This window comes from Leguminivora glycinivorella, chromosome Z (assembly GCF_023078275.1).
Source record: "Leguminivora glycinivorella isolate SPB_JAAS2020 chromosome Z, LegGlyc_1.1, whole genome shotgun sequence".
Taxonomy (NCBI): domain Eukaryota; kingdom Metazoa; phylum Arthropoda; class Insecta; order Lepidoptera; family Tortricidae; genus Leguminivora; species Leguminivora glycinivorella.
In genome coordinates, this window is record NC_062998.1 from 13969889 (window position 1) to 13982194 (window position 12306).

Here is a 12306-nt window from a genome sequence, read left to right on the forward strand (position 1 = left end):
TACTCATTATAACTCCACTATGTTTGGGCTTATTACATTTGGACTGATGAGCAGCGTCGATCTCGATGATGTCCAAGGTCACATGATCGAGTCAGGAAATGAATAACAGAACTGCTATTCTACTTATCGTAACTCGACCATGTTTGATCTCATTAGCCGGGCCAATAACACACGTAATTTTTTGCACACAGCTCAGCTCTTTGAAACTGTTTATTTTAAGTTACTTACAATTAGTAGGTACCATATAATAATAATATATTCTTATCTCTTGTAAACTTTACAAAAAAGTTAACACATGAAACCAAAAGAATTGTTACTAGCAATTAAATTCAAAACTATCAAGATCATTCTTGCCTGTGTGTTGCGTTACCGGTGGCTCGCGTACCGAGCGCCAACGCCATCTATCAATGGCTATTTCACCAAATTGATGAACGCTCTAAGGAATAAGGGCTCTTAGTGTAGTGGTTATGCCAGTCGACACTAGATGGCAGCATTAAAAAACACTGGGTTACACTGTATGACATTTTTTCATTTCATCATTAAGTAAATAGCATTCGTTATAAGTAAATAGTATACGTTAATTCGTCGCTCAGTTTTGCCGTGAAGGACGGACAAATAAATAGACACACACACACTTTCCCGTTTATAATATTAGTATGGATTAAAATAAACATTAAGTTAATAAAAACAAAATGCAGTATTATTGTGTGCTACTTAAAACTTTCCTTGTTAGTATAAAACCCGGAGTTCTTAAAAAAAATAAGAAAGTAGAATCTTAGAGAAAGAAATAAGCAGGTAAATAAAATCAAATAATCCATACTGATTAAACTGGAAAGTGTGTGTGTGTCTGTTTGTTTGTCCGTCTTTCAAGAGAAGCCGCGGGCAAAAGCTAGTAGAACATAAAAGAAAAAAGTAAATAAAAATGCAAAAAGATTGCGTGAGCGGAGATTCGAACTCACGACACTCATGGCGCAAACGGTTCCACCTAGAAGTCAAACCCGCTAGACCATTTGCACATTGTGAAAGTTGGCGAATCTTCTGATTCTAATCACCAAATGCTAGTGCCGAAGTTTCGCGCGATGGATACGTGATGACCTTGAGCCATCGCCGTCGCATCGCGTCGCGTCGCCCGTCGCTCACGCAAGACAGAGCGTAAAGTCATTGTTCCTGCCGGTGAGTAAGGCAGCCAGAGCTCAACGAGGGAGGACCTACGGAACTAATTAGGAGAATAGATTGTCCTTTGAGTCGTCGGCACCCAGGCCCCTTCTAAGTACCTACAGGTTTGTACAAGTTTCTAATGAGTCGTCAACGCACATGTGCCACTCCTTGAGTGGCAGGCGTCCATAGGTTACAGTGACCGCTTTCCATCAGGCAGACCGTATGCCTGTTTCCCACCTACGTGGTACAAAAAAAACTGTCGTCGAATTCACCTTAAACATTAAAAACTAAGTCAAAATCGATTGATTCGTTCGGAGCTATGATGCCACAGACAGACATGTCAAGCGTCAAACCTTAAATTATTATAAAACACTCCGTCGTTTTTGCGTTGGTGGTTAAAAACAAGAAACTTCCTTCAAAACTATAATAAAACACAACTTTCTATGAAAATTGGTCAAGTGCGAGTCGGATTTCGACATTTCCATACAAACAGGTCATAAGCGCCTGACGAAATGTAATGGCAACGTACATTAAATTTCGTACTTAGATTTCGCGTATATTTCGGAAACGATAAGAGATAGAGCAAAATGGACTTCTGATTTTGGTTGTCGATGGCACAATTTTTTTGTTTTCGTATATATACACCTTTTTTTGGACCTATGTGGGCAATATTATGGTCAGTGAAGTTCTAAACGGTCTTAAGCGCCTCTTTTTTAGTAGGAACTTAAGTCATTTTGGAAAATGATTTTTTCTTTTTAACAATTTCTATAACAAACGAAACCGAAATTAATTTCTTTATACCTGTCCAACGCGATTACAACATTTTAAGACGTTTAGTAACTACTTGCAGCGGCAGTGAGTGAAATTCGTAATCTGAGTTTTTTTCTCTTAAGTCCGACTTACGCTTGACTGTAGATTTCTAATAGGTTTTCCTGTAATCTACAGGTAGAGGGCTATCCTGTGTATTTTTTTGAAAATTTTACGCTAAGTAATTTCGGAGATAAGGGGGGGGGAATGGTCATTTTTTGCGTATTTTCTTAAATTACTTCTAAGTTACCAAAATAAAAAAAATAAAAAAAATATACTTCAAATGCTTATAAAATGCTCTTTCATTTGATATATATGTAACACAATATAGTTTTAATAACTTTGATTTTTAATTTTCAATGTTACCCCCCAAAAGTGGCCCCTGTGATTAAATTTCATTTAATTAAATTACATGTCCGTCTTTGGGCCACAGGTTTACATATGTGTGCCAAATTTCAAGTAAATCGGTCCAGTACTTTCGGAGAAATCGGCTGTGACAGAGGGACAGACAGACACGCGAGTGATCCTATAAGGGTTCCGTTTTTCCTCTTTGAGGTACGGAACCCTAAAAATACTAAGTTAATAAAACTATCTATAGGTATCTAAGTACTGATTTTTACTTACCTTGCTAAACTGATTTATTTAAAACAAATTAATTACCGCCAATATCGTTATCGAAGTATACACGCATCAATACAGAAAATCTGTTCTGTTGGTACGGCCGTAATTTTATGATGTCATTCTTTGATTTGCAGCCTCAGGGCAGATTACGCTCATTCCGCGAAATGGAACCGAACATAAATAACATTCCACGCTTATGAGAACATATCTAACGTAAAATTATGAGATTAGTATTTCTAAACATGTCCCGGAATCAAGGACGTATATAAGGGGGGGTTCAGGGGGTTCAACCCCCCCCCCCCTTAGGCAGGGCCGAATTAAGGGTAGAGCGAGTGGAGCGGCCGCTCTAGGCGCCACATGGTAAGGTGGCGCCAAAATCGAGAATGTGGAAAAATCCATACAAAAAATTATACGTTGCGTAGGCGCGCACATATCACAAAATGGCGAGAGGATTCGGAAATTAATCCACCTATTGAAAATCTAGATTTGTAATTCAGATTAAGTGGAAATATTGCCATATTGCCATTCATAAGGGCGCTGTTGCTGGGGCGCCGTAAAAGGAGGATTCTAGCCCTTGACGAACCACATTGTGCGGCGAACGGCAAAGTTACGTCGCTATCCAAATGCAAAAATATGAGTCTACCCGATAGTCCAAAGCGGAGTTCCTCATAAAGCCAAAGACGCAAAACGTCTCAGGCAGGCGCAAGTTTGTGAGTCGCAGCAGATGGTGAGCGAATTTCAAAGCACTCAGATCACTTAGTGGCAAAATACCGAAATGGGCGTCCCGACGGTGACGACCGAGTCCGCAGTTAATCTTTTAATTAACTCTTAAGCATTATTATAAAAATAAAAGTGATGGCGAAATATAAGGCCTAAAAATCGGGAACATAGGCGCCCTGTGAAATCAAAATACCCCAAAATATGACAAAGACCGCAGCTCTGCAGAGTGCAGACGATAAAAGCTTGAAAGTTCGCGGATTCGCCGCTGGCGGGTTGTCTTAATTAATCGAGCCAATAGAAAAAAATCGCGCTTACTATTTATAATTATTTGCTCTTTTAGTTAGGACAAATTCCGAATCTGCTTGTAACGGACCACACAGTCCTCGGTTCAAATCATAAGATATAACTATAATAATTATGCTTAGAAACAAATGCATACAGAGATAAAAACTTAAAAATTGCAAATAAATAAAACGAAAACAACTTACATACGAAATGGAATTCCAACAAATTAAAAATAGAAATTCTCGGAATTAAAACCGGCACAATAGGCGTTTTAGGCACAATAGGCAAAATCGGCACAATAGGCGTTTTAGGCACAATAGGCAAAACCGGCACAATAGGCGTTTTAGGCACAACTGGCGAAATCAGACATTATTTGCCATAAAACAACACAGCGCATGCGTTAAAATCGGGACAATAAAACTCAGAGCGCAGCGTCAGAGAGGGCAGTCGGCTAGGGAACGTTGAGGTGCTCACTTCAGAAGAATTGGTGAAGTCATTCGACTAGGGAGCATTGAAGGGAACACATCAGTAGTTTAAGAAGGAAGCGGACTTGAGGCACGAGCATTGAGAGGTTGGAGACTGGCGAGAAGGTATCTTGGTAAATTAGACTTGAAGACTACAAGTAAGTGTCCAGATTGTTTATTTTGAATGTGTTTATATTTGTAATTTTAGATTAATGCTATTATCTGAAGGTGATAAATTTTAATATTGGTACTTATTCATTTCATATGAACAAGATATTCATGAATGTTATATTTATGTGGTAATTATTTAAAGACGTACAAATTTCAATTTATTTATTACATACAATTAACTCTAACGGTTAATTTGGAATATTATTGATTGAGATCTGAATATCTCTAATATGACTACTACATGAAACAAAATAGATACATAAAATATTACACATATTTACTTTATGTATATACACTTCTATTAGCTAGAATCTCTTTGGGTGATTAGAAGGATCTCCATACTATAGTCTCACTCCTAAGTAAAATAATTTTGCTATTCCAATGAAAGTAGGATTAATAACTTTATTTATTGTTCATAACATGTAAACTTTATTAGAGTTAAAGGATAACTTGTGGGAATTAATACTAAAACTAAATACTAGGGAGGCATAGGACATCTATGGATGTTAGGATCCTGTCGCTATCAAGGAGAATCATTGATATAAAAATAAGATTGTTCACAAAAGTTGAATCATTGACACTGGCCTCGAGATTGGCAGACTTTGGAATCATCATTCCATTTTCATAATATGGTTAACGATAACGTTGTCTGGGAGACCAAACAATTCTAGCATTGACTAGTGAAACACGATGTCAAGCAATGGACCACTATACTCGGAACGTGGGAAATTGCACGCATATAGAATTTATATTTTGTGATCTTGGACAACCTTCGATGGCTATGGCCGAACCAAAATATATATATGGGATGGCGTGTGAGTCTGGGGTTTTGTCGTTCGAAAGGCTAGATCAATGAAGTATTTGTCTTAGTATCAAAAGAAGGTCAATGAATAGGCCCAATAAAGGGTATCAAAATAGATATTCTGTTTCCTTGATAGACCAGGGGTAGGCAGAGCAGTTTCTATCCTGACGTTAGAGGACTTGGTTGCAGAAACATCCCAAAACATATAAAATTATACCGGGATTAAAGGATCCTTGATTAAATATTTGATATCTACTATTATGGTAGTACATTTTTAAGTAGAGCAAAGACACTTTACATCAGTTTACTTTTGTTCTAAGGATCCCATTTGTTCAATGTTTGATAAAGCATAAATTGAACCAGCAACCTAGTTTGTACATATGCTCGAGCGAGGTCCTTATAATAGGCTATATTATATTATACACCTATTATTCCTACGTATAAGGGACTCGTGGGTCGGAAACAATTAACCCCATTTTAAATAATGTCTTGTATTTATTTTTAATATATTTCCTGTATTTATATTCCTTACACAATTTTACTATTCTCACACACTTTTATCTCAACGCACTAAATTCTTTCACAAATGACGTTCTCTCAGCTTATTATACCTCAAGTGAATATATTACTGCCTTAGTTTTATCAACTTAAATTTACCCCTAATAGCAAGTTCCTAAAGGTAAAAAGAATCTGGATTGCTACGCACAACTACGGGGTCCTACCACTTACTAGACGATCACAGTATTTGTTTTAATGGCCAATTTTTAATAGTGTATTGTTTTAATTAGGGCTAACAATTTGGACTTAAGTTAGGTAATTTAGGGTGTAATTAATTAAGGAGAAGCGGGGTGTTATAAAGTGTTAGTCCGTGACGCAGGATGTAATAGACCCTAAATATGTCCAATTGTTAGCATATTCAAGTGACATGTTGTCACAAAGTGTTGCTGTGAATGAGATATCCTTGTTAGGAACTTGCTATCCTTCATGCTGAAACTTTATTTTATTTTTGTATCATTCGTCTATCTTTATTAACCACTGCGTAATAGTCTAAGGGGCAATCAAGCTATTGATAGTTTTCTAAGATACGTTTCATTTTGAAGTATGTTTTGTAAGTTTAAGGTCACTAACCTGGATTTTTAAACAAAGTTGCAATCCGATATTGAAACAGAAACATTGCACTTTGCACAACACATTTCACTCACTTTAGACATAGCTGTATAATTTCTAATTAGATTTTTATTTCACTTTAATTCACTATTCAAAGAACTAATGACAGTTTGCGCTTCTAGCATAAACTAAACTTATAAACGTTACCCGTTACGAACTTAGGACGCGGCTTTATACGATAATTGGAATCGCGTGTGCACATGGTATTGTATGTAAACAATAACATAATTATCGATCAACAACGTGCGTACAGACTGATAAGAGATAACACGTGCAGAAAACTGTCATCGACTAGGGACACCGGGGATAGAAGAAAGTATTTGAGGCTATTGTAAAAATGTCAAACCAGCTGTCAATGAAACAATTCAATTGGAATGGCAAATTTAGAAAAGTTATTCGTTCTCTAGCTAATAATTATTTCTGTTACGATAATCAAGAGATTATAGCAAAAATAAATAAAACCTCAATTATATCGGTTATATTCATTTACTGGGAAAGTTGTAATAAAACAAATTAGTCGTTACTGAAAGCAATTACGCACAGATCGACTGTCTTGTGGTAATTTTGTGTCGAGGGTTCTTTAAAACGATATCATGGAAGATTATAAATACTTAGATACATCAAAATAATTTAATATTAAAACGTTGTACATGTTTTATGTTAAGGGAAACTTTTACTGTTTAGTGAATCAAGATTTTCCGTTCTGTTGATTATAATATATCTGCCAGTATCACTAAATTAAGTAGAAATAAGCAAGGAAATACTGCTAGTATTTTAAGTACTTTGCTCTGTGGGCCTCTGTAGGAATTGATTTCTAACTAGATTTGGCATGTAGTATGTATGTATGTCATGTACAAGTTGTTAGTATTGGCATGTTCTTTTAAGAAACAGAATAAGCTAAATTAATGACAGTATGCGATACACAGACTTGATTAAGTACATTTTGTCAAAATCTATTCTTCATGTGTCAACAGTGTCGCATATCATGGTAGATGTCACTTTGACAGCAAGACAATATCATGTTCACTCTTACCTCACTATCTTCTCGCCCCTTTTCCGTGTTATCAACTGATTAGTGATAAGCTGTTATCAGCTAGAGAAAAACTAGGAAATAAAATGATGATTGGTCTAGAGAAGCGTTAAGTTGTGAAATATCTATTTTAGCTGTGATTATACTGACAAATAGAGGCTGTTTAATCTTAAGTTGTCAATAGGGCGACTCATTGATCTTATTTTGATTTATTTTTAAATGAGATTAACATTAGAATAAGTAATGGTATTCATAATCATAGGGAAACTAGTAGCAATTAGCACGTCTCATACTTACTAACAACTAAGGATTAGTTGTCTTCCACTGAAATGTGAACAAATTAAAATTACTTGAAAGAGACAATCAAGTAGCTAATTGTCAAGAACATACAATCTAGAATTTAAGCATAGTACTTAAGTGTACTCAAGTGAGGAGTTAGGCACACCATTCAATAACCTCAGGCAAGCTTATAGCTAGGAATATTTTTATTGAGTCAGTAGTCATTATTTAAGATAGTATTCAAAACTGTGTTAACATGAAATTATTCCCATTAGTGAACAGATTACAGTAGCTATTGCATTTAAAAATTAGGGACACGGTGAATCACACGCTAGCAAAATTATGAAGGAAGGTGGTAAATGAAACACTCACAAAATGCTTTATTAGTAATATTGGAAAGGTGCACAATAAAAACCCAGAGCATACATGTTCTTGTTGGTTCCATTAGACGGAAAAGCGCCACTCCATGCAGGAAAAATAGAATAGAGAAATAACTTTTAGTTAGGATTATTCAGGCAATAATGGAAAAAAAAATATTGTTCCACTTCTTGATGACTTTTGAAAAGTATCTTGATGTGAGACACGTTGAGTGATGATCATATTTGGTGTAGTCAGTGTAGGCGTTGAAAGTGATTGTACATGGAGAAGAATTTTCACTCTTTCATTGAAACCTGGAACAAAAATGAAGGGTAAATACATTTCAGTTAAAACATTTAGAATGCAATTCCACTATTGGATGTGCATTCCTTTTTTTTATACATACAGGTCAACAAGTCATATAATGAATTGCATTGTTTGTCAGACATCTTCATGAAGTCGGCTTTTAATGATATTGTAATATTGTATTGTCATCCCATTTAATGAGTTTATAAAATTTCAGTTCTTTAGGTAGCATGTAGCTAGTAAATATATTAACTATGGAGTAGTCTATAATATGACCCAAGGTTACAATAGGAAAGCATAATTGCCAAGAGCAAGCTTTTTAAAATATTTATCAGTAGATTGTGATTACACTAATTCTAGTATACTATAAAATAGAGTGAGGAAGATGATCATAGGTTTCCTATATTTATGACTTAATTTGTCAGATTATCCGTCTGTCTGTGTTTTGATTTTTTTGAACCAGTTATCAGTGGATGCAGTAAGTTAGCATAGATCAATTTGACTGGTTAGGTAGATAAACTAGACTTAAGATTTTAGACTTAGTAGTAGTGTTTGTGCCAAATATAGTGCACAGTATAATAGTTAGAATGAACAAATGGAGTCAGTCTGTAATAGACTTGCTATTATTAGAATCAGGAATAAGAGCAAATAATATTATTTACCCTAGAGTAAACCAAAGAATAATAAATAAATAAATAAAATATTTTACCATTGTCTATGTAGATCAGACATACAGGAACTGAGCCAGGTCAGCCTGGGAGTCATTCTGTTGCAAGTGAATGTGATTCGAGCACACACACATACACAAGTTGCTCAGTCAAAGGGGCATGCCAATGGAGTTCCAATTTGTGCGCAGCCGGGGAAGGGGCAGGACGTTGTTCCTAGTATAATGACAGCGGTGTTCAGCATACTCTGGAAAATTTAAAAATATATTTAATAATCAAGTAGGAAATAAGTCCTAGTTATAAGCATAAGTTATAAGAATAAAATTGGCAGAGATTTTATAACTAAATAGGTATCTGATCATTTTATTAATTAGGGTCTACTTTAATTACGGGATGAATTTCAAATTTTATCATACTAATACATTATCGAAATAAAGTTTGGTCGAACCAAAGTGAAATAATTGACTTAACAACAACATAAAAGGTAAATAAATAAATAAAAATTGAAGGGGCATTTTTGTACAGGCCTACTTGATTACAAACTAAGCATGATTCTTATTATTGACATTCGGTAATGCTTACATTCTTCATTTATACAATTTTTGCTTAAAACCAACATTGCTTGGTTATTCCAGTACTATTCCGTATTATTCCAGCATTTGCCAAGGCTCATGGAAGCATGGAGTCTGCTTGACAGCTAATTCCAGGATTTGGCGTAGGCACTAATTTTCAATAGATCTTATTGAAATTAGTCTGGTTTCCTCACGATGATTTCCTTCACTCAAAAGCAACTGGCAAGACAGTTCTCAAGGACAATGGGTCGCGGTTCGAACCCGTACCTTATAATTCAAGGCATACAAATAATTTTATTAACACTAGGTGAGATTAGTTAACAGATTACAGGATCATTAGACATTAAAAGTGTAACTTACATATTACATAGCAGTACAGGTGATGCAAGCCGTGATCGTCGGTGCCTTGTCTACTCATGGAAGTGGTCCGTCGAAAAATGAGCTGCGACTGGCAGGTTTGAGCTGGTGGAGCGAGGTCACGAGGGTTGCTGAAGATAGGAAGGCGTGGCGTGAGTTTGTGAAGGTCCTTTGTACCTCCGGGGTGTCTTAGGACTACAACACCCACACATAACTGGTAAGGTAGTATAGTGGCACTGGGGCTTAACTCCAAGGGGCATCTAGCACCCAATACCTGAAACATGTAAATAGGCGGACATAAGAAATAGGAAGTTGTAGGCTTACTAAAATTCTCCATCTCTAAGACCAGAATTAGAATGTTATTGTAGTGCGCTATAGGAATTAGACAATCTCTCTATTGGAAAACATTTTACCATTTTAGCAAGTCAAGGTTTAAACTAAACTATGAACTGCTTTGTGATGGACAAGTTAAATACATTATTACTTACGGCGAAAACTTGGCTCAATTCCATTGAGGTATCATCAAATCATCACGAAAGAAAACCACGTAGTTCCACTGGCGTCACAGGCTAAAAGCAAACAATCATTTATTTATTACATTCGTTATACACATTTTGTGTTGTATTTATCACATTACTAACAACATATATCATTACTTAGTTAATGTATTACTCACTTTTTTATGATTTATAACAAATACAAGCCAGCAGGTCGATAAATTACGTAATTTTCAGTTCCAAATAATGCGTGTACGTCTGAACGGCATCCATTTTTCTTTTATTTCTGTCTGACTGACAGTAATGACGTGGCAATGACGTCAGCATAGCAAATGTTGCCATAGAAAAATCAAAAGGGCTCTATAGATCATAAGACATTTGACGGACCGGATGCGACTAAAATTTATCCAGTATGAATGGGGCTCTGCAGACTATGTGTAACGAATTGTAGAATAATAAAATAGAGACAGTGATTTGACGTTTACATTCAAGAATATTATATACCATGGATATTGCGTGCCGAACATTACGTTGAAGCCAGAAAATTTGACCTTGAATTACGTCACGCCGGTCTTGCATCTCTTTCTTTAGGGTGTCCATGATTAAGCATACATTAGGGATATCCCGCGGAATTTGACGTATTACGTTTATACGACTGATTAATTTTGTAACTTATTAAATTCAAATCCGATCAATCGTTTTATCACGAAAGTGAACATCCATCCTCACAAACTCAAAAAGTAAGGTACATTAGGGCAATTCCGAAAGTCGTCTAATTAGGAAAGTCGCATAGAAATCACCATTATTTCCGTCATATCAAGATTCCCCTTTCGGAATTATCTGAACATTTCTGTCATTCGGAATTACTCTAATGCACCTTACTAATTTGTCAACCGCCAATAAGGTCCATTTCTATACCACTCTGCAGTTACTTTGCCTTACGCCACAAAATACGGTACAGTTTTTACCAGTGGTAAACTACTGGGATTTTTTTTTCAGAACCGTTCCAGAATAAGAGCGTGGAGAGTGTTGCAACACGAGGCTTAAAATATAACTTTTCTTTTACTGACACCTGTATTTATTAAAAAATGTTTCAGTCACTTTAAACTATCACAATAATATTTTGGTAGTAACTACTGGGAAAACTAATCCCAGTAGCTATCAACCCCCGGTGTGGTAATTAACAATGTGGGGAAAATCCCAGTAGTTAGGACAGGTAAAAACTTGGTGGTAACTAGTGGGAATAGCCACAAAAATATAAGGGAAGTATTTGTCAATGGGGAAATAATGAAATACTAGGACGTTTTAAAACAGTATCTTTATTTTTAAGCGCCGCCCCAAATCTCAAGGAAGGTGGTTCTCAATTCGTACGTATTTCAATTCTCTTCGCATGTATATATATATATGTATCTCAATTTAATGTTTATGCCACGATATCTCCGTCGTTACTGGACCGATTTTTAAAATTTCTTTCTGTGTCATAATCTTCAGGCTTAAAGTGCAAATCTGCAAATTGTCGAACGCTCTGAAACATTTCCTTTTATCGGTACAATCGACAGCCAACGCTGCCTCCTTCCTTCATCTTTTGGAACACTGAAAAGTTTAATATTATTCATGTTAATTGTAAAGACATAAACAATAAAGTTGGTATTATTATACTGTGATATGAACTATGAACATAGAAACCGTACCAAGTTGATAGATTTAGCTCCATTGAATAAGAGTACTTAAATACCATGCAAGAAAAAAGATTGGTCACCCTAGTCGTAAAACCACACATAGCATTATTTTTCTTTAAAGGTCATATTTATCGTTCTAAACCTATTCGTGGGAATTTTGATATAATTTGAGACAATGAAAACAATATAATGATAAGAACTAACCAAGATTACAAGCAAAATAGCAGAAAATTTATTGCCAGCGAGGTTTATGAACATTTTGGTAAAATAAGTACTTACTTGTGAAATTTTACGTCGGATTTCGGTTTCCATTTACTTCCACAATGGTTCACTATGCAATACATAGCGCAGAACTTAAGTAAATCGTCG

The 12306-nt window shown here is 35.7% G+C and overlaps 1 long non-coding RNA gene across 1 annotated transcript; it reads right to left on the reverse strand.

Annotated features, from left to right (window-relative positions):
* Positions 1–9905: 9905 nt before the first annotated feature.
* LOC125240936 lies at positions 9906–10684 on the reverse strand. Its single transcript, XR_007178696.1, has 3 exons — positions 10438–10684; positions 10250–10330; positions 9906–10035 (listed from the first exon to the last, which is right to left on the reverse strand). It is a non-coding gene; the product is annotated as an uncharacterized LOC125240936 (long non-coding RNA).
* Positions 10685–12306: the final 1622 nt, after the last annotated feature.